The sequence below is a fragment of the Chlorocebus sabaeus genome, chromosome 1 (genome assembly GCF_047675955.1).
Source record: "Chlorocebus sabaeus isolate Y175 chromosome 1, mChlSab1.0.hap1, whole genome shotgun sequence".
NCBI lineage: Eukaryota > Metazoa > Chordata > Mammalia > Primates > Cercopithecidae > Chlorocebus > Chlorocebus sabaeus.
The window spans coordinates 48,346,784-48,370,474 of NC_132904.1; the positions used below are offsets into that span (position 1 = coordinate 48,346,784).

The 23,691-nt window shown below is 36.4% G+C and overlaps 1 protein-coding gene across 6 annotated transcripts in view; it reads left to right on the top strand.

Annotated features, from left to right (window-relative positions):
- SOX6 (SRY-box transcription factor 6) overlaps positions 1-23,691 on the top strand; it is a 655,459-nt gene that overhangs the window by 131,964 nt on the left and 499,804 nt on the right. For all 6 annotated transcript variants that reach the window (XM_008005772.3, XM_037997531.2, XM_073018057.1 and 3 more), the window contains exon 2: positions 10,885-10,958. The gene's annotated coding sequence lies outside the window, so the exon portion shown is untranslated. The remainder of the gene's footprint in view (positions 1-10,884; positions 10,959-23,691) is intronic.

A 23,691-nucleotide genomic window follows, 5' to 3' on the forward strand; every position in this document is an offset into this window, starting at 1 on the left:
AATGCAACAATCACATCTCCTGGAAAACCCACTTCAATTTGCATACAGGATATTTTTAATGTGTAATTTTTATTTTGATATATGAAAGACCAGGCATTGATATTTTCCTAAAAGTTAGTTGAGAGAATCAATGCTTTGAAGACAGTTGTTTTAATTCAGTGGCTCACTATGTATAATATTAGTAAAATCAATGCATCAATAAATTTAAAAAATTATTTAATTCTTGACTTCAGTTTTAATCATGCAATGCTACAATTTAATGAAAAAGCAGACAAAATTTGTTACAGGTGTTTTGGAAGCACTTTAGTACTTTAAATAATACCTCAGAATCACTGAATCTCGGCTGATTTAGTCCAACCACCCATCTGATACTTGAACTTTCTTGCTAACTCAAATAATAAAAAGAAGGTAAGGGGAGGGGGGTTACTAAAAACAGAAGTGGGTTTGGCTTAAAGACAGGCTTTAGGCAGGATTTAAAAATGTAGCTTGAAAGCTTTTAAAGTCTAATTATACAGGGAGGTGGCAATGTTTTTATTTGCTATTTACCTTTGATCTATTACCTATTTTTGGTAGAGTGGGACAAGCTTTTGTGAAAATGTTTATGGTTTCTTCATTTGATGTTAAGATACTCATTTGAAGTTGCCCTGTAATTTTGAGGGTTTTAAAAACTAATATTAATATTTGGCTTTTGCCCCCAGACTAATAGCAAGTTATCCTAGATCTGGGTGATTTCTTTTGAATCTCTAAGTGATGTACTGGATTTAGAAATAGCTTCCTCATTTTGGCACACATTAGACATGCTAAGTATAAAAAATCTAAATAATATCAAACCATAAGAGTAAGAAAGTAAAAATAACCTATGGCACCCTGCCAATGTTAATATTTTTGTTAAATTATATTTTGTGAAACTTATACATGCATATATATTTGATTTTCACATAAATATTTGATATTCTATAAATTGGTGGGCTTTTATTATACACATATTTTTTATTCAACAATGTATTGTGGCAATCTTTTTTGTCAATAAATATACATTTATATAATGATTTTTTTTTCTTTTTTTAAAATTTTTTTTATTATTATTATACTTTAAGTTCTAGGGTACATGTGCATAACGTGCAGGTTTGTTACATATGTATACTTGTGCCATGTTGCTGTGCTGCACCCATCAACTCGTCAGCACCCATCAACTCGTCATTTACATCAGCTATAACTCCCAATGGAATCCCTCCCCCTTCCCCCTCCCCATGATAGGCCCCGGTGTGTGATGTTCCCCTTCCCGAGTCCAAGTGATCTCATTGTTCAGTTCCCACCTATGAGTGAGAACATGCGGTGTTTGGTTTTCTGTTCTTGTGATAGTTTGCTAAGAATGATGGTTTCCAGCTGCATCCATGTCCCTACAAAGGACACAAACGCATCCTTTTTTATGGCTGCATAGTATTCCATGGTGTATATGTGCCACATTTTCTTAATCCAGTCTGTCACTGATGGACATTTGGGTTGATTCCAAGTCTTTGCTATTGTGAATAGTGCCGCAATAAACATACGTGTGCATGTGTCTTTATAGCAGCATGATTTATAATCCTTTGGGTATATACCCAGTAATGGGATGGCTGGGTCATATGGTACATCTAGTTCTAGATCCTTGAGGAATCGCCATACTGTTTTCCATAATGGTTGAACTAGTTTACAATCCCACCAACAGTGTAAAAGTGTTCCTATTTCTCCACATCCTCTCCAGCACCTGTTGTTTCCTGACTTTTTAATGATTGCCATTCTAACTGGTGTGAGATGGTATCTCATTGTGGTTTTGATTTGCATTTCTCTGATGGCCAGTGATGATGAGCATTTTTTCATGCGTCTGTTGGCTGTATGAATATCTTCTTTTGAGAAATGTCTGTTCATATCCTTTGCCCACTTTTTGATGGGGTTGTTTGTTTTTTTTCTTGTAAATTTGAGTTCTTTGTAGGTTCTGGATATTAACCCTTTGTCAGATGAGTAGATTGCAAAAATTTTCTCCCATTCTGTAGGTTGCCTGTTCACTCTGATGGTAGTTTCTTTTGCTGTGCAGAAGCTCTTCAGTTTAATTAGATCCCATTTGTCAATTTTGGCTTTTGTTGCCGTTGCTTTTGGTGTTTTAGACATGAAGTCTTTGCCCATGCCTATGTCCTGAATGGTACTACCTAGGTTTTCCTCTAGGGTTTTTATGGTATTAGGTCTAACATTTAAGTCTCTAATCCATCTTGAATTAATTTTCGTATAAGGAGTAAGGAAAGGATCCAGTTTCAGCTTTCCACTTATGGCTAGCCAATTTTCCCAGCACCATTTATTAAATAGGGAATCCTTTCCCCATTTCTTGTTTCTCTCAGGTTTGTCAAAGATCAGATGGCTGTAGATGTGTGGTATTATTTCTGAGGACTCTGTTCTGTTCCATTGGTCTATATCTCTGTTTTGGTACCAGTACCATGCTGTTTTGGTTACTGTAGCCTTGTAGTAAAGTTTGAAGTCAGGTAGCTTGATGCCTCCAGCTTTGTTCCTTTGACTTAGGATTGTCTTGGAGATGCGGGCTCTTTTTTGGTTCCATATGAACTTTAAAGCAGTTTTTTCCAATTCTGTGAAGAAACTCATTAGTAGCTTGATGGGGATGGCATTGAATCTATAAATAACCTTGGGCAGTATGGCCATTTTCACGATATTGATTCTTCCTATCCATGAGCATGGTATGTTCTTCCATTTGTTTGTGTCCTCTTTTATTTCACTGAGCAGTGGTTTGTAGTCCTCCTTGAAGAGGTGCTTTACATCCCTTGTAAGTTGGATTCCTAGGTATTTTATTCTCTTTGAAGCAATTGTGAATGGAAGTTCATTCATGATTTGGGTCTCTGTTTGTCTGTTACTGGTGTATACAAATGCTTGTGATTTTTGCACATTAATTTTGTATCCTGAGACTTTGCTGAAGTTTCTTATCAGCTTAAGGAGATTTTGGGCTGAGACAATGGGATTTTCTAAATAGACAATCATGTCATCTGCAAAGAGGGACAATTTGACTTCTTCTTTTCCTAACTGAATCCCCTTGATTTCTTTCTCTTGCCTGATTGCCGTAGCCAGAACTTCCAACACTATGTTGAATAGGAGTGGTGAGAGAGGGCATCCCTGTCTTGTGCCAGTGTTCAAAGGGAATTTTTCCAGTATTTGCCCATTCAGTATGATATTGGCTGTGGGTTTGTCATAAATAGCTCTTATTATTTTGAGATACATTCCATCAATACCGAATTTATTGAGCATTTTTAGCATGAAGGGCTGTTGAATTTTGTCCAAGGCCTTTTCTGCATCTATTGAGATAATCATGTGGTTCTTGTCTTTGGTTCTGTTTATATGCCAGATTACGTTTATTGATTTGCGTATGTTGAACCAGCCTTGCATCCCAGGGATGAAGCCCACTTGATCATGGTGGATAAGCTTTTTGATGTGCTGCTGAATCCGGTTTGCCAGTATTTTATTGAGGATTTTTGCATCGATGTTCATCAGGGATATTGGTCTAAAATTCTCTTTTTCTGGTGTGTCTCTGCCAGGCTTTGGTATCAGGATGATGTTGGCCTCATAAAATGAGTGAGGGAGGATTCCCTCTTTTTCTATTGATTGGAATAGTTTCAGAAGGAATGGTACCAGCTCATCCTTATACCTCTGGTGGAATTCAGCTGTGAATCCATCTGGTCCTGGACTTTTTTTGGTTGGTAGGCTATTAATTATTGCCTCAATTTCAGAGCCTGCTATTGGTCTATTCAGGGATTCAACTTCTTCCTGGTTTAGTCTTGGAAGAGTGTAAGTGTCCAGGAAATTATCCATTTCTTCTAGATTTTCTAGTTTATTTGTGTAGAGGTGTTTATAGTATTCTCTGATGGTAGTTTGTATTTCTGTGGGGTCAGTGGTGATATCCGCTTTATCATTTTTTATTGCGTCTATTTGATTCTTCTCTCTTTTCTTCTTTATTAGTCTTGCTAGCGGTCTGTCAATTTTGTTGATCTTTTCAAAAAACCAACTTCTGGATTCATTGATTTTTTGGAGGGTTTTTTATGTCTCTATCTCCTTCAGTTCTGCTCTGATCTTAGTTATTTCTTGCCTTCTGCTAGCTTTTGAATGTGTTTGCTCTTGCTTCTCTAGTTCTTTTAATTGTGATGTTAGAGTGTCAATTTTAGATCTTTCCTGCTTTCTCTTGTGGGCATTTAGTGCTATAAATTTCCCTCTACACACTGCTTTAAATGTGTCCCAGAGATTCTGGTATGTTGTATCTTTGTTCTCATTGGTTTCAAGGAACATCTTTATTTCTGCCTTCATTTCGTTATGTACCCAGTAGTCATTCAGGAGCAGGTTATTCAGTTTCCATGTAGTTGAGCGGTTTTGATTGAGTTTCTTAGTCCTGAGTTCTAGTTTGATTGCACTGTGGTCTGAGAGACAGTTTGTTATAATTTCTGTTCTTGTACATTTGCTGAGGAGTGCTTTACTTCCAATTATGTGGTCAATTTTGGAATAAGTGCGATGTGGTGCTGAGAAGAATGTATATTCTGTTGATTTGGGGTGGAGAGTTCTATAGATGTCTATTAGGTCTGCTTGCTGCAGAGATGAGTTCAATTCCTGGATATCCTTGTTAACTTTCTGTCTCGTTGATCTGTCTAATGTTGACAGTGGAGTGTTGAAGTCTCCCATTATTATTGTATGGGAGTCTAAGTCTCTTTGTAAGTCTCTAAGGACTTGCTTTATGAATCTGGGTGCTCCTGTATTGGGTGCATATATATTTAGGATAGTTAGCTCTTCCTGTTGAATTGATCCCTTTGCCATTATGTAATGGCCTTCTTTGTCTCTTTTGATCTTTGATGGTTTAAAGTCTGTTTTATCAGAGACTAGTATTGCAACCCCTGCTTTTTTTTGTTCTCCATTTGCTTGGTAGATCTTCCTCCATCCCGTTATTTTGAGCCTATGTATGTCTCTGCATGTGAGATGGGTCTCCTGAATACAGCAGACTGATGGATCTTGACTCTTTATCCAGTTTGCCCGTCTGTGTCTTTTAATTGGACCATTTAGTCCATTTACATTTAAGGTTAATATTGTTATGTGTGAACTTGATCCTGCCATTATGATATTAACTGGTTATTTTGCTCGTTAGTTGATGCAGTTTCTTCCTAGCCTCGATGGTCTTTACATTTTGGCATGTTTTTGCAATGGCTGGTACCGGTTGTTCCTTTCCATGTTTAGTGCTTCCTTCAGGGTCTCTTGTAAGGCAGGCCTAGTGGTGACAAAATCTCTAAGCATTTGTTTATCTGTAAAGGATTTTATTTCTCCTTCACTTATGAAACTTAGTTTGGCTGGATATGAAATTCTGGGTTTAAAATTCTTTTCTTTAAGAATGTTGAATTATTGGCCCCCACTCTCTTCTGGCTTGTAGAGTTTCTGCCGAGAGATCTGCTGTTAGTCTGACGGGCTTCCCTTTGTGGGTAACCTGACCTTTCTCTCTGGCTGCCCTTAAGATTTTTTCCTTCATTTCAACTTTGGTGATCTGGCACTTATGTGTCTTGGAGTTGCTCTTCTCGAGGAGTATCTTTGTGGCGTTCTCTGTATTTCCTGGATTTGAATGTTGGCCTGCCCTACTAGGTTGGGGAAGTTCTCCTGGATGATATCCTGAAGAGTGTTTTCCAACTTGGTTCCATTTTCCCCCTCACTTTCAGGCACCCCAATCAGACGTAGATTTGGTCTTTTTACATAATCCCATACTTCTTGCAGATTTTGTTCATTTCTTTTTCTTCTTTTTTCTTTAGATTTCTCTTCTCGCTTCACTTCATTCATTTGATCCTCAATCACTGATACTCTTTCTTGCAGTTGATCGAGTCGGTTACTGAAGCTTGTGCATTTGTCACGTATTTCTCCTGTCATGGTTTTCATCTCTGTCCGTTCGTTTATGGCCTTCTCTTTGTTAATTATTCTGGTTATCAATTCTTCCACTCTTTTTTCAAGATTTTTAGTTTCTTTGTGCTGGATACCTAATTCCTCCTTTAGCTCTGAGAAGTTTGATGGACGGAAGCCTTCTTCTCTCAGCTCGTCAAAGTCATTCTCCGTCCAGCTTTGATCCGTTGCTGGCGATGAGCTGCGCTCCTTTGTCGGGGGAGTTGCGCTCTTATTTTTTGAATTTCCAGCTTTTCTGCCCTGCTTTTTCCCCATCTTTGTGGTTTTATCTGCCTCTGGTCTTTGTTGATGATGGTGTTGTGCTGATGGGGTTTTGGTGTAGGTGTCCTTCCTGTTTGATAGTTTTCCTTCTAACAGTCAGGACCCTCAGCTGTAGGTCTGTTGGAGATTGCTTGAGGTCCACTCCAGACCCTGTTTGCCTGGTTATCAGCAGCAGAGGCTGCAGAAGATAGAATATTTCTGAACAGCGAGGGTACCTGTCTGATTCTTGCTTTGGAGGCGTCCTCTTAGGGGTGTACTCCACCCTGTGAGGTGTGGGGTGTCAGACTGCCCCTAGTGGGGGATGTCTCCCAGTTAGGCTACTCAGGGGTCAGGGACCCACTTGAGCAGGGAGTCTGTCCCTTCTCAGATCTCAACCTCCGTGTTGGGAGATCCACTGCTCTCTTCAAAGCTGTCAGACAGAGTCATTTGCGTCTGCAGAGCTTTCTGCTGCGTTTGTTATTGTTTACTGTGCCCTGTCCCCAGAGGTGGAGTCTACAGAGACAGGCAGGTTTCCTTGAGCTGCTGTGAGCTCCACCCAGTTCGAGCTTCCCAGCAGCTTTGTTTACCTACTTAAGCCTCAGCAATGGCGGGCGCCCCTCCCCCAGCCTCGCTGCTGCCTTGCCGGTAGATCACAGACTGCTGTGCTAGCAATGAGGGAGGCTCCGTGGGTGTGGGACCCTCCCGGCCAGGTGTGGGATATGATCTCCTGGTGTGCCTGTTTGCTTAAAGCGCAGTATTGGGGTGGGAGTTACCCGATTTTCCAGGTGTTGTGTGTCTCAGTTCTCCTGGCTAGGAAAAGGGATTCCCTTCCCCCTTGCGCTTCCCAGGTGAGGCAATGCCTTGCCCTGCTTCAGCTCTCGCTGGTCGGGCTGCAGCAGCTGACCAGCACGGATCGTCTGGCACTCCCCAGTGAGATGAACCCAGTACCTCAGTTGAAAATGCAGAAATCACCGGTCTTCTGTGTTGCTCGCGCTGGGAGTTGGAGACTGGAGATGTTCCTATTCGGCCATCTTACTCTGCCCCCTATATAATAATTTTTAATAATTACAGAGTAGTGTTATATGTTTGTAGCACAATTTACTTATTCAATCAATTCCTAATTCTGGCTATTATAAAAAACTGTAGTGAACATACATATTAAATGTGTGTATCTTTTATCATATTTATAATGAGCTCCTTAAGATAATTTTTGAAAGTAGCATTGAAATCTCAAAGGATATGGACAGTAATAGTTTTAAAACTTATTGTAAAATTGCCATTCAGAAAAGTCATACATTTATAATCCCATCAATAGTACATGAAAGTGCTTATTTTTCCACACTCTCACCAATACCATTTTTTGTCCAGTTTATAAAATGTTTTGCCAATATTATGAGTGAAAATAGTTTATTTACATGTATTTGGCTATTTGGGAGATTATACACATTTTCATATTATTGGACATTTGCATTTCTTCATTTGTACACTTCTTCTTTGTATCCCTTTTTTTTTTTTTTTTTTTTTTTTTGAGACAGAGTCTCGCTCTGTCACCCAGGTTGGAGTGCAGTAATGCAATCTCGGCTCACTACAACCTCCGCCTCCCAGGTTCAAGTGATTCTCATGTCTCAGTCTCCTGAGTAGCTGGGATTACAGGTGTGCACCACCATGCCTGGCTAATTTTTGTATTTTTAGTAGAAACAGGGTTTTGCCATGTTGACCAGGTTGGTATCAAACTCCTGGCCTCAAGTGATCTGCCTGCCTCGGCCTCCCAAAGTGTTGGGATTACAGGCATGAGCCACTGCGCTTGGCCCCTTGTGCATTATTGTATTGAAGTATATGTAGTAATGCATTTTTTATTTAGTATATTAAGAATATGTTAAAGACTTGCTGACTAAATATTATGGAGCAAATTACCACCGTGGTCAGATGTGTAATAGACTATGACCCAGCTCAGATTATTGATTGTTTGAAATCCTTGATAGGAAAGGCCTTCTTTTTTCTAATTTAAAATTTTTGTGTTCTTACTGTCCAGTGTGATCTTTAACCCATGATCACTCTCTGCTGAATGTATAAATGAGCAAATAGAGAACTGGAACAATCCATGGGTGATTACATGTTCTGAGGATTCATTTTACCAAACAGATTGAGATTTTCCAGAACACATAATGATTTGCTCTGGCATTTCCTTCTCTATCTTTTCACATTTGTGCTGCCCTCAGGACCATAGTGACTGCTTTTATTTTTGGAAATGTCTTTTTAGGATAAACTTTCCTAGTTCTTAAAAAAGTACCTATTTCAATTGTGTGTGTATTAATTCTTAACTCTTTGCCCCTCATAAAATGTTGCTTGTTTAGCCTTCAGTTATCTGCCTGCAGAAGTATGCATTAAAGTCATTTTAAAAATTATGTAGTAATGAACTCTTTGACCATAGGAACTTATTTTTTTAAATTCTTTGCTCTAAACTTCACCAATAGTGCAAATCAGTTGATAATGAGATTCACAGTTGCTTTAAACATATGTAGCAGGACTGCACTGATATGATGAATAAGATTTATTGACTTTGTATTGGTTTATGTGAAAATATTATTTGTTCTAAATGTCTGGAATCTGACTTGTTCCAAAATTAAAAATATTTCTAGAGTTAGAGATCTTAATTCAAGATAGCTCATTGATTAAAAAATTAAATCTACCCTAACCGCAATATTTTCTGGTCGCATTTTCTTTTAGCTCCCCATCCTTTATGTGGAAGTGAAGGGATAGGATGTATCATGTATCTTGCATAATTCCAATTAATGCTTTTAAAAAAGTATTTGCCAGAAAAGCAAGGTGTAGTATTTTAAAATGTATAAGTACTAAAACTTCTTTTGGATTTCTCTAGAATTTAGACTTTTGGATATACAGCATTTTGCTATAAAATTTATTTAGTGGGTAACTTCTTTATAAGGAAATTATAATTTATAATTCAGCAGGGGATGACATGTGAGGATGGTTTGAGTCAGAACCAGTACTCTTTGATGGTTTTGGATAATACACACAGTATGTCCAGGTAGGCTTGTCTGGTGTCCCAGATAAAATTACTCTCCCAGATCCCTAAACAGCAGAAGCAATGAGGAAGAAAAGGGTATAATGCCAAAAATTAATAACAGAGCTACACCCCCCTGGCCAGACTGTCCTGTACTTCTTGCACTGTGGAAATAGGCATTACAGAATTGCTGGAAACTGGTGAAACTAGAGTGGGGAAGCCCTGAGGCACCATTTCCTACAAGGACAAGAAGGTCTAGTGAAGAAGTCTAATGGGTGTATTAGCTGTTGATGCTTAAAGCTGTTCAAATGCCCACACCTTTGTCATCTATTAATCTTTAAAAAAATTAAAACAATTTTTTAGAGATGGGGTCTCGCCATGTTGCCTAGGCTGGTCTTGAACTCCTGGACTCAAGCAAACCACTTGCCTCAGCCTCCCAAAGTATTGGGATTACAGGTGTGAGCCACTGCACCTGGCTCTATTATCTATCAATCTTGACCAGAAAATAGAATAAATTACCTGATCATTTAGGTAAAGCATATTTTAGGGGTTGGAGAGGGCTGAGTTAGATATTTATTTCATGTTTCATCTTAATTTCAGATGCCTATACCCAATCTGTTAAGGTCATTTGTGCTATAATTGCAAAGTTGGGTGCAGTGGTTCCTACAAATGATGTTGATCAAGATCCATTGTTTTTCAGAAGGATTTTATTTAAATCTAGTTAGCTGTAACTAACCTAGATATTTGCTGGCTATATTTGAAAACTGCAGATTGAATCAAACCAGTCCCTAGAGCCTAGGAAAGTTTCTGACCTAAATTAGGAACCCAAGCTCTATTATTATTTTTTGATGACTACTACTCATAGCCATGCTCACATTTTTGAAAGAATACAGCCTCTGTAACAAAGTTTCTTTGTTTTAATGGAGCTAAAAATATGCTGTATTTAGACCAAACAATAAAAATAAACTACCAAACTACCTTCTAATGCATGGGGGTCCTGGATAGAGGAAATCATAGGCATTTAGAGGCATAAAATGACTCTTTGTATGTTAAAAATTTGTATAAGGCTAGCTCTGTGTGTTTGAGTTGCATCTGATACCTCTTCAGTGAGAATAAAGTATATGTGAGCAAAAGAATTTTGAATTGAATTATGGCTTATACAGAATGCATCATATATAATAGCCTAAGCATCTTATGGGTTCCACACCTAGGTAGAACAAACACTTCATTCTTTCTTATTAATTCTACCTACAAGATATTCCTGTCAGACACATTTAAGATATTCTCTGTGAAGCTAATTCATTTCAACTTGCAGACATATATTAAATGTTTTTCAAATATAAATTATAAGCCTATTTCTTTCTTTCTTTCTCTTAAAAATTTTTTCCCTTTTATTCTTACTTATTTGTACTTTTAACACCTACTTTATTACCGATTTTTTTTTTAAAAGAGCAATATTGGATGGAGATCTGGCATTCTTAGATGTAGAACAATGAAATAATTGTTTCTTTTGGCATTATCATTTTGGAAAAAGTTATTAGAGTAGATGGGGATACTACATGAGTTAAAAATCATATGATTTGTAGCCAGAATGTATACTTCTTTCATAAAGCATATAAATGCAATTTACTTACCCTTTTTAATTTCATTTTCTATTAAATTTTCAGGTCAATTTCATGAATTCAAAGGCAATTTACCAGTGATTTCTGGGTGCTGGGGCTGATATTTTTTGTGCATATTTGTAAGTATTGGTTTATTACTTTTCTCATTGTGCAATGAAACAGTTACAGTTTGTAAACAAGTTCTTAACTCCTAGTATGTGTGAATGTTTAATTAGTTTTTTTGCGATTGTTTTGTAATTATTATTTTTTGATAAGTGTTTCCTTGGGAGGAGGATACAAAAAAGTACCAGCTGGTAAAAAAGCCTCAATTTATTGTAATTTCCAGTGAAGTAACACAATGCAGGGCCCATTATAATAAGCTTAAAGAATAAATATCTTACTCTTTGAGAATAGGGCTCAATTGTAGGAATGAGTTATCTTAAAGAGTCTAGTCTATATACACATGAATAATTTACACTGATAACTTCTGCTAGTCTTCTGGTTGGCTGTACTTGAAAAGTGCTATGTGCCTGTGCCCATAGAAAAGATGTGAGACAGGATAGAATTCAAAGAGCTGTTAGCACATGAGGAGATAATGTACAGGTATACCTCGTTTTATTGCACTTTGTTTTATTGTGCTTTGCAGATTTTTAAAAAAGCAAATTAGAGGTTTATGGCAACCTTGTATTGAGCAAGTCTATTGGCACAGTTTTTCCAACAGCATGTGCTCACTTCATGTCTCTCTGTTACATTTTCATAATTCTCACAATATTTCAAACTGTCTCATTATTATTATGTCTATTATGGTGATCTGTAATTTGTGATCTTGATGTTACTATTGTAATTATTATGGGGCCCCACCAAACAAGCCCATATAAGGTGGTGAACTTGTGTGTATTGTGTGTATTCTGATTGTTCCACCAACTGGCTGTTCTTCTATCCCTCTCCTTCTCATTGAGCCACCCTATTCTCTGAGGCACAGCAATATTGAGATTGGGCCAGTTAATAACCCTACAATGACCTCTAAGTGTTCAAGTGAAAGGAAGAGCAGCACATTAAAGAATCACATTAAATCAACAGTTACAAATGACTCAACTTTGTGAGAAAGGCATGTTGAAAGCTGAGACAGGTCAAAAGCTAGGCCTCTTGTACCAGTTAGCCAAGTTGTGAATTCAAAGGGAAAGTTCTTGAAGGAAATGCAAAGTGCTACTCCAGTGAATTATGAATGATAAGAAAGCAAAATAGCCTCATTGCTGATATGGAGAAAGTTTGAGCGGTCTGGATAGAAGACCAAATGAGCCACAACATTCCCTTAAACCAAAGCACAATTCAGAGTAAGGCCTTAACTCTCTTCAATTTTTGTGAAGGCTGAGAGAAGGGAGGAAGCTTCAGAAGAAAGTTTGAAGCTAGCAGAGATTGGTTCACAGGGTTTAAGGAAAATAGCAGTCTCCATAACATAAAAGTAAATGTGACACAGCAAGTGCTGATGGAGAAGCTGCAACAAGTTATCCAGAAGATCTAGGTAAGACCATTGAGGAAGGTGACTACATCAAACCACAGACTTTCAATGTAGATCAAATAGCCTTATGTGGGAAGAAGACGCTATCTAGGACTTTGATAGCCAGAAAGCAAAGTCAGTGCCTGGCTTCCAAGGACAGGTGGATACTTTTGTTAGAGGCTAATGCGGCTGGTGAATTTAAGTTGAAGCCAATGCTTATTTACCATTCTGAAAATCTTAGGGCCTTTAGGAATTAACTCTGCCTGTGCTCTATAAATGGAATAAGGAAGCCTGAGTGACAGCACACTTGTTTATAGCATGGTTTACTGAGTCTTTTAAGCCCACCGTTGAGACCTACTACTCAGGAAAAAAGATTCCTTTAGAGATGTTATTACTCATTGACAATGTACCTAGCCATCAAGAGCTCAGATGGAGATGTACATGGAGATTATTGTTGTTTTCATGCCTGCTAACACAGCATCCATTCTGTAGGCCATGGATCAAGGAGTAATTTCAACTTTCAAGTCTTATTATTTCAGAAGTACATTTTGTAAGGCTGTGGTTGCCATACATAGTAATTCTGCTAATGGATCTGAGCAACGTAAATTGAAAACTTTATAGGAAGGAGTCACCATTCTAGATACCATTAAGAATGTTTGTGATTCATGGGAGTAAGTAAAAATAGCAATATTAAGAGGAATTTGAAAGAAATTTATTTCAACCCTCATGGATGACTTTGAAGGGATCAAGACTTCATTGGAAGAGGTAACTGCAGATGTGGTAGAATAGCAAGAGAAGTGGAATTAGAAGTAGAATTAGAAGTGGATCCTAAAGATGTGACTGAATTGCTGCAGTCTCATGATACAACTTTAACAGACGAGGAGTTGCTTCTTCTAAATGAACAAAGAAAGTAGTTTCTTCAGATGGAATCTGCCCTGGTGAAAGATGCTGTAAACATTGTTTAAATGATAACAAAGGATTTAGAATATTACATAAATGTAGTTGATAAAGCAGCAGCAGAGCTTTAGAGTATTGACTCAACTTTGAATGATGTTCTGCTGTGGGTAAAATGCTATCAAACAGCACTGTATACTACAGAAAAATATTTTGTAAAGGAAGAGTCAATGAGGCAAACTTTGTTGTCTTATTTTAAGAAATTGCCACAGTCGCATCACGAGGTCAGGAGTTTGAGGCCAGCCTGGCCAACATGGTGAAACTCCGTCTCTACTAAAAACACAAAAAATAGCCGGGCGTGGTGGTGTGCACCTGTAGTCCCAGCTACTTGGGAGGCTGAGGCAGAAAAATTGCTTGAACCCAGGAGGTGGAGGTTGCAGTGAGCCGAGATCGTGCCACTGCACTCCAACCTGGGCGACAGGGCATGACTCCGTCTTGAAAAAATAAAACAAAACAAAACTAAAAAAGAGAAATTGCCACAGCCACCCCAACCTTCAGCAACTACCACCCTGACCAGTCAGCAGCCATCAACATCAAAACAAGAGCCTCCACCCATCAAAAAGATTACATCTCACTGAATGCTCAAATGATCATTATGATTTTTTAGCAATAAAGTATTTTAAATTAAGGTATATACATTGTTTCTTAGACATCATGCCATTGTACACTTACCAGAGTACAGTATAGTGTCAACATAACTTATACGCACTGGGAAACCAAAATGTTTGCATGATTTGCTTTATCACAATATTTGCTTTATTGCAGTGGTCTGGCCCAAACCTGCAATATCTTCAAGCCATGCCTATACTAAGGCATACTGCTCTTTCCCATCCACAAAACACCATTATATTTTAAATAATATTTTGGAGAACAAAGGTACTTTTCATAAGTAAAGAAGACAAATTTCAAGAAAAAATTGAATGAACTTTAAAGATCTATTAAAGTATTTGAAATTAATCAATATATATTATATAGAAGTGGTGCAGAGTGTGTGGCAGGTATTAAAAATGTCTGTGTGTATGTAAACCTATATTTAAGTAACTTGCATTTAAAATATATGTGTATGTGTACATTGTTGTAAACTGTTGGTGTTTAAGGGGCTTTTTAACATTTGATAACAGCAAAGACACAGGAAACTTTTTTTGTTAGTTTACTGCTATAAACGGGTTTTAAAGAATATACTCCTAGGAAATTATTTGAAGTAAGTAATGTTATAAATTAGAGTTTAAATGATTCTGTATTTAAGCAGAGCTATTGAAAATTTATTTAATACCAGCTTTACCTTTCTTTTAATAGTAGTATTGATTAGGACAGGCATTTTGAACCAGCTTAAAAAATAGATATTCATGTTTAATACAGTTTAATACATTTTATGTATTTTAATGCTTTAATAATAAATTGTTATTTTATGACACGGTATCAATTTACATTTTATTATTTTTAGACGTGAGTCTTATGTAAAGCACAAAATTATATAAACTGTGGGGTCATTTAGATTAAACATAAACTTTTAATTTATGCAAGGTATTGTGGTAGGGATTAGGAGGCAAAGAAGATGGAGAAAGAAATATAAAGTATCTTTGAAGGGCTCTTTGTGAAAACAGAGGATTCTAAGGAACTGAACTTATTCTACTGGAAATCTGAATGAAGGGAAATAATTTTGAGCTGTCCAAATCTTATCTTAGTTGCTTTGTCTCTTTTTTACCTCCTTTCTCTCTTCTCTTATATTATTTAGTCATTCCCTATAGTAAGTTTTTAGGAGGAATAAAGTTTTTAAAGTGACAAATATAATTACCAGCATTTCAACCAAGATGGCCTTCATTAAAATATAGTTTACATTTCTTATCACCCAAAGGCTCTGTTTCCTGAATTCTTCACTTTATTCCCTCCACCAAGACACATTTAGACTAACTTTGAATGGTGGTGATCCAAGTAGCTGAGCACTTTCTTTTGACTTAACAAAGGGAAAGGCTAAAATTAGAAGGAGCACTGTTGATGTAGTTTCTGTATGGTTATTTCTGGAGTTCCACGTTTAAAAAAAAAAAAAAAGGTCGGGCACGGTGGCTCACGCCTGTAATCCCAGCACTTTGGGAGGCCGCGGCGGGTGGATCACGAGGTCAGGAGATCGAGACCATCCTGGCTAACACAGTGAAATCCCGTCTCTACTAAAAATACAAAAAAATTAGCCGGGCGTGGTGGCGGGCGCCTGTAGTCCCAGCTAATCAGGAGGCTGAGGCAGGAGAATGGCCTCAGCCTCCCCAGTGAATCCGGGAGGCGGAGCTTGCAGTGAGCCGAGATCGCGCCACTGCACTCCAGTCTGGGAGACAAAGCGAGACTCCATCTCAAAAAAAAAAAAAAAAAAAAAAAAACCCCAAAAAACTTTTAGTCAGATTTTGTCTGGCCCCTTAGGCAGATGTCATGCTAGTCATACAGGCTTAAAGCAATTATTTTCTGATCTTGAGAATTTACATATGCTTGTTTAGGGCATGGGCTTTGGTGTTTCTTTGGTCAGTGATCTCAGGTTTTCCTAGGGCCGTGTCCTGACTGCAGAACCTTTTGGTTAAAGAAATATAGCCAGATGATACTATGACTAAGATAAGTCAGATGAAATTAACATGGCATCCAAAATTCCTGAGTTTCTACTTCTCTCATTTGTATGGAAACTGTCCAACCACTTATACTGAAAGATGAGGCATCTAAAACGATAGAAATATTTATCTCGTCAGGCCTAAGAATAGGCAAATGGGTTCAACGACAATGACTTCTTCTATGAACCTTAATTTTCATGTCCTATAACTGCTTATTTGCTACATGATCTAAGGCAGAAAGTTATACCTCATGGCCATAGGAAGGTTTCTTAGTAAGGTGTGCAAGCCCATCTATGAGATAAGGAAGATGGGATATTGTTTTGCACATTCATAATGAATGGGCTACAGCAAGAGTGTGTGAGAACCGATTGGAATCTTACCTACTAAAATCAACTACCCAGGCCAGAAGAGGAAAACAATGGGAAGGAAAATGGCTATCTCTTCAGAAGCTGCATTTTATTCTAGTGGTGTTTTTTTTTTTTTTCCTTAAAAAAATAAAACTTCCTTTTTTTCTTTTCCTGAAGTAGGCATTGTGGAAGATTGCCTTATTTTGCATGTTCTTATCTCACATTTGATTTTTTTAATCTCTAATGAAAAATAATTATGTAATTCGGACCATTTAATTTTACCAGAGCAGTAAATGATGGGTTAAAGAAAAAACAAACAAACAAACAAACAGAAAAACAGACATAGTTTATTAGCTACCCTGCTTTTTCAGGTTACCCAAATCTTTTTAGTAATTTGATAATGAATTCCTGTAAAAAAATTCTGTCTTGGCTCATGGTCTCTAATAGCAATCTTTTTCCTGAGGTCTCTGACAAGGATTTTATTGTGTGGTACAAAAAGTGATTATTGCCTAACTCTAAGCTTGAGGCAATAATAATACCAACAGAATATTAAGATAGTATAACACTTGATTCTGCAGACATTTAATTGACTGAATTTCACAAAAACTCTGTGGGATGAGTAGGAATTGTCTTTATTTTTGCAGAGTAGCAGGATTCAAACCTTGAATTCATGGTATAAATTTAGTGCTCCTTTCACAACACCGTGCTGTCCCCTTTCAGAGAGAATTTCAGCTCTCTTTTGTTTTTGATCACTATCTCAGTCTTCACTTGGTTGCTGTATAAATATTTTTGAAATTTTGAGGTAGACTAAGTCAGGGAGGATATTGTAGGGACGTTTTTACCACTTACTTCATTTCCTCAGGTTCCTGGACCATTTGGTCCTCCCTGATATTTTCCTACTCCTCTATTCCAAAACTGCCACATGTCATGCTTCAGCTGAAATTTTTTGAATTACATAGATTTTTAGGAAACAAACAAACAAAAATCACAAAATCATGTCTTTGTGGCATTTTAAAATGGAAAGAAATCTGTTTAAAATTGAGCATAGCCCAGACCAAAGATCCCTCAGTGAGAACATCTGTGATTTTAAGGACAAGTAGGTCTAAGTGCGTTATCTTTAAAAAATATTATTCCAGGCTAATCTTGACATAGAGCAGGTAAATAAAAAAGATGAGCTGTGAAAATCCACAAATAGGGCTTGAATGCCATTTTCCATGACAACGGGAGCTGCCCCATGAAAGCATTAATGCTGGGAATGTAAGGAATTTAAAATTGTGCCTTCTCAGTTTTACAGTTGTATGCTCATGTTAATTAGAGATATACTGACATTTGAAGTATCTACATTAATACACACAGCTACTATACATTTGTGAACTGTGGCCAGAAATCTACTTTAATTGAAAGGAGTTTGCTAATCTGTATGTGTATACCCATTACATTTTAAGCTTTTAAATTTTATATACTAGGGCCCTTAGATACTTATTCTTTCTGCCCTGTCTACTTTCTGTTTCTAATTTATACCTGAAAGGACAACTTGGCCTATTTTTAATCTCTTAGTGGTGTTTTGGAGTTGTATTGATGGAATTTTGAGAAAATAATATTTTTAATAGTGCTTTTTATTTGCTGTAGTTTTGAATCTTTTTTTCCCTCTCTGACTTTCTAAATTACTGTTTTTTCTTGCAAACCTTTAAAATGGCCTGCCACCAAAATAAGGTAGGATTTAGGTTTATGAAATTTGCTTCACTGACTCTATTTAAGGACAAAAAAGCTACTCTTTATTGTCACACTATGGTTTTAGTCAGAAAAGCCCAATGTTAGAGACATTAATGGAATAAACAGTGAAAAGGAATTCTGTTTTTTCCAGTATAGCTGAGTTTTATCTTTCAGTCTTCATGTCAAGCCATGTGTCTTAATTTTTGATTTGCAAATAGGTTCACAATAGCTTGATAACTTTTTGAGGTCATTTTTAACCCAAGAATTTTTGCTTTGTCTGTCTTACATTTAAAGGAAGACCTTACATCTATTTTTTGCAAGCTTGTATTTCTTAAGAATCTGTCAGAATTTTTAACCTAATTGTTTTGTGTTTGTTGTCTAATGAAACTCCCGCACTTACTTTTTGGACCAGTCCCTGAATATTACACAAGGCCAGTTAGAAAGAGGCTTCATTTTTGTAGCACCAGAACAAACTGCTCTAAAAAGTTTGTTAATACTCTGGACTTATTTCATTAAACCATTTTACTGGCACTATTAAACCACTGAGACCTGGGACCATTAAAATTTACTCAGTTACTATTATTATTATTATTATGGCCTATTTTACACTTTATTACTTTTTTTTCACTGTACCAAGTTCCTCTGTTCTTTATTCTTTCATGTTGCTTACTACATATTGTGCCACCACAGCACATTTGGTAATTTCAAGTTAATTGCTCAATTATCAGTGATAGTCATGAAGCATTTGAAACATGCACGGTGGAAGATTTTCAAAATTTCAAAATAAGTTGGTGTGTCATAATCTTAAATGTGAAACATGCCAATATCTGCAGGCATAAAAATACACAGCCTGAGCTAGGCATTTCAGGAAGGCAAAAACCTACTCTTAAAATCAGGGCTTTTGTCTGGCACTGAAGTGTTTCATCTTCGCTAATTTCAAACAACATGTCTAAATTTGATCTTGGTTTACTTTTCAACTCTAAAAATTTGGTCGTAGTTTATAAAGGAAAATGGAAGTAAAACTGTATTGATTCTGTCTGAATGTTTTACCATGACCTCATAATCCTGTATTCACCGTAAAGTAGAATTGGTGTGAGGTGGATCCATGTTGGATGCCAATCAAGGAAGCTGACTTATTAAAGAAGCAGAACTCATAAGGCAATCCTCTAGTCAGAGGACAGTGTTACAGTGAAGATTGTATATTGATGATTTATTGATACTGAAAAACAAACCCACAAGAACAATGACACTTTGAGGACTTACTCTGAATCCTACGCACTAGTATTCTCAGATGCCTTCAAAACAACTTACACATTATAGCAAAATAATTATTGTAACTCTTTTGGCAACTAGGCAAACTATCATTAAATTTTTGCATTAGTATTCAGTTTAGGGTTTTCTCTAAAGTAATATAGTGCCAACAGCTCTTTTTTTTTAGATGTTATTATAGTTCTTTCACATTTTTATAGTACTGTAGTAAAGTTGAATTTACTGGATACATTTGAAGGTGGAGTAGAGTTCCTCAAGAGTCAACATTAAAGTGATTCAGTGCCCGATGGAGAAAAATTCTTTTTAACTTGAGATTGGAAACAATGTGGTGGTTGGGGGCAATTTTCTAAGAGCTGCTAATAAATTTGAATATTTCCCTAAAAAGCTGCTCTCTGAACTTGTTTTTAACCAAGAAGAGAAGCTTAATCATCTTCCAGTATTCTTACATAGCTTTCATTAATATTGAAAGTAACTAAGTACATATAGAGAAGGGGAAATAAAGCCATTATTTAAGCTTAGTGGTGGTCTCACATATAAAGAAGTGAAGAAGTGTCAATAAATACCCTAATTGGGCATAGCTGGCTTTTTTTGGTTGTTATTTAACCTTTAGCGTGTCTTTTTTTTTTTTTTTTTTTTAACTTTTAAGTTCGGGGGTACATGTGCAGGTTTGTTACATAGGTAAACTTGTGTCATGAGGGTTTTTTGTACAGATTGTTTCATCCTCCAGGTATTAAGCCAAGTACCCATCAGTTAGTTTTTCTGGTCCTCTCCCTTCTCCCACTTTCCACCCTCTGATAAGCCCCAGTGTGTGTTGTTCCCCTCTATGTGTCCATGTGTTCTCATCACTTAGCTCCCACTTATAAGTAAGAATATGTGGTATTTGGTTTTCTGTTTCTGCATTAGTTTGCCAACAATAATGACCTCCAGCTCCATCCATGTCCTGCAAAGGACATGATCTCATTCTTTTTATGGCTGCATAGTATTCCATAGCATGTATATACCACATTTTATTTATTCAGTCTATCATTGATAGTCATTTAGGTTGATTTCTTGTCCTTGCTCTTGTGAATAGTGCTGCAATTAATATATGCATGCATGTGTCTTTATAATAGAATGACTTACATTCCTTTGGGTATATACCCAGTAATGGGGTTGCTGGGTTGCATGGTATTTCTGTCTTTAGGTCTTTGAGGAATCGTCACACTGTCTTCCACAATGGTTGAACTAATTTACACTCCTCAAACAGTGTATAAGCATTCTTTTTTTCTCCACAATGTTACCAGCATCTGTTATTTTTTTACTTTTTAGTAATAGCCATTCTTACTGATATAAGATGGTATCCCATTGTGGTTTTGATTTGCATTTCTCTAATGATCAGTGATGTTGAACTTTTTTTCATATGATTGTTGGCCACATGTACGTTTTCTTTTGAGAAGTGTCTGTTCACGTCCTTTGCCCACTTTTTCATGGCGTTGTTTTTTTCTTGTAATTTTGTTTAAGTTCCTAATAGATGTTGGGTATTAGACCTTTATTAGATGTATAGTTTTCAAAAATCTTCCCCCATACTGTAGATTGTCTGTTTACTCTGTCGATAGTTTCTTTTGTTGCACAGAAGCTCTTTAATTAGATCACATTTGTCAATTTTTGCTTTTATTTTATAGCAGTGGTCTATAAGATGTAAAATATAGTCTGTCTATAATTCAGGAAAAAGTGAAGTCATTGATTACTCAGGTTTTTAGATAGAAATATTTTGGTAACTATTCAGTTTATAAAGATTGAATAATAAATGAAATGTGTCACTCTCAGCTTATAGTTTTATCTCAAGTTCATATTTTATGTTGTTTTGGAATATTGGTAAAAATGATTATAATTTCACCAAATTTTTGCTAGCTCCAAAGCACAAAAATGTGAGTTAAAGATTGCCAATAAAAGGTAAAGCATTTTGTGTATTCTCTCTCTCTCTTTGAGTATGACTTACATATTTATTGCTGGAGGTATTCAAAGACATGAGGCAATGACAGTATAAAAAGAATAATTTCCAAATCATCACCTTTCATAGATAACTGGAAAAAGATAATATTCTTAGTGTTTAATTATTCAAAAAAGTTTGTTCATGTAATGCTTGTTATTATTATTATTTGCTTAGCACTATAGGCTTGACACAGTGCTTACAAGAGAAGAAAAGATGGTCTCTACCCCCAGGACTTAAAACTTGTTATGTTACTAGAGAGTTTATGTGGGTGGAGTTTTCTTTGGATACAAACTGTACTGGAGTTAGCTCTTTCTCTTTCTTTTCAGCTCACACAGTTTGATATAAACTTAAGTGAATGAATTCATTAATAAAAGCAGATTTTCTATTTTTATTTCACCTCTGGGGTATTTTATACCTTTGGAGCACACAAGCACAACAAAAGGTATGTTTTACAGTTAATTATTTTTCCCTTTTTGAATCCTGACATCGTAGATAATTAAGCAACAGCATTAATGGAACCTAAGTCTCCACTCCTATAAATGCCTACGTTGGGCAGAATATAGATTCTTTCTTTCCTTAAAGCTAAGGCAGGCTGGTGACAAGCCTATCACTTAGTTTTAATTAGTGGCACTAGTATTCTGATGTTTCATTGAACAAAATGAAGAAATCCAGATGTATTATTTTTCCATTATTATATATATTGTAGAATCAGTAATCAGAATGGATTGTTTTAAGGGTGAGATTGATCTCACATATTTTGATATCTGATATAGTAGTAAGTGTGTGCTCATTGGATGACTGACAGTTTTAAGGGATTAAAACATTCTGAGCTTTGTCCTGGCAGAGGCAGTATGTGGAAGCCACTAATTATGTTGACTCTGTGACTAGTTAGAGTTTTTCCCTGGAATTGTAGTCACAAGACAGATTACTAAATGGCAATATCTGGGAGACATGAAAAATGTGGGTATAAACAAGAGAGTTGAGTGTCAGAAAACTTTGAGGGCCTTGGAGCTTTTTGAGACAATATGGTTGAACAAATGGAGAAAACATCTGTTCCTCCTACTTCATTGCAGTAATTAAGAAGAGGAGAAAAAGGCAGAGTGATAAGTTAAACAGTAAATGATTGAAATAAGAGATTTTTTGTAGAATCACAAAATGGATTTTAGGACTTTTTAAAGATGTGGAAATACTGCTTGGATCAGACAATACCAATATAAAAGGAGTTCTACAGTTTTTCCCCCCTAATTTATGTAAAGTTTATTTATTTCAACTCAGTGCCCTCTAAGTACAACTTTAGGAATTTTAGGATATGTATGTCTACTTGGTAAAAACCAATGAGAACAATTTTGCTTTCTCTGGGTAAAGGTTAATATAGATGTGTATGAAAATAATCATCTATGTATTACACTCTGATATTGTATATCAGAGACCTTTAGAAAGTTCTCATTCATTGTAACTATGACCAAGAAGTGTGTTTATATCTGATAGATCAAATAATCATGTGAATTAGGTTTATAATGTGGTATATGATGTTTTTAGTTTTGGGGGTTGGGAAACTCTTTGGAATCACTTTTCTGGCAAGTAACTTACAGTGTAATGAATCTTCTTTCTCCTTCTTTTCCCCTTCCCCTTCCTTTTCCTTTCTCCTCTCTCTTCTGTCCTTCCTTTTTTTTCATTTAGAAAGAGATTGTTTCTAATTAGTCTGTATGCTATGTGCTGAGTTGTGTGATAGTACCTAAGACATGTATCTTAAATTGTATGCAGGGTCACCTTTTTGATTAAGAACTGAAAAGTACTGATTGGGCTTCTTATATAAACTAAAGGCACTCTAGTCCACTTTGGGCAATCAAAGAAACTAAGGAACTGTTGGAATTAGTTTTACTATTTTGGGGTGATGAAGATAGGATAATTAGAAAGAAATTATAGTCTTTATTGGCCCAGCAGTTTACTGAACTTGAATTAGGATTTGTGAAATTTTAAGGCTTATTGAATATTTGCTGTCTAAGAACAGGATAGAGAAATAATCGTGATCTTAAAAGGAGAATTTTACATTTTTAAGAAAGATCTCTTACAGTAAGATATCCTATATAACCATACAGTTATAACCATCAGGGATGTCCCTAAGTGTGTTCTCTGGCATTTCTTCCATACATAATGAGTTCATCTCAATTGTAGATGTTGGTCATTTGTTGCGTGTAATTTAATTTAGGGATAAAAGGAATAAATATCCAATTGAACCAAAAAGATAACATTTATAAATTATTTCAAGATACTACACAAAAGATGAAGCTCAAATATGCCTGAAAGAAGGTTATGGATTGATTGAAGTTATGGTTATATATAAGACTGTTAGGATGGCAAGCTGTGAAGCAATTTGAAATATCTAGAGGGAACAGCCTGCAACTCTCCCACAACAGAAACTAACAGTGCTCCAACACTTCCCAGTTTCTGTGGTGGGGGAGGAATGGGAGAGAATAGACAGTCAAGGGTCTATACTTGGCACAGAGAAGTTAACAAAAAACAGTTGCTGCT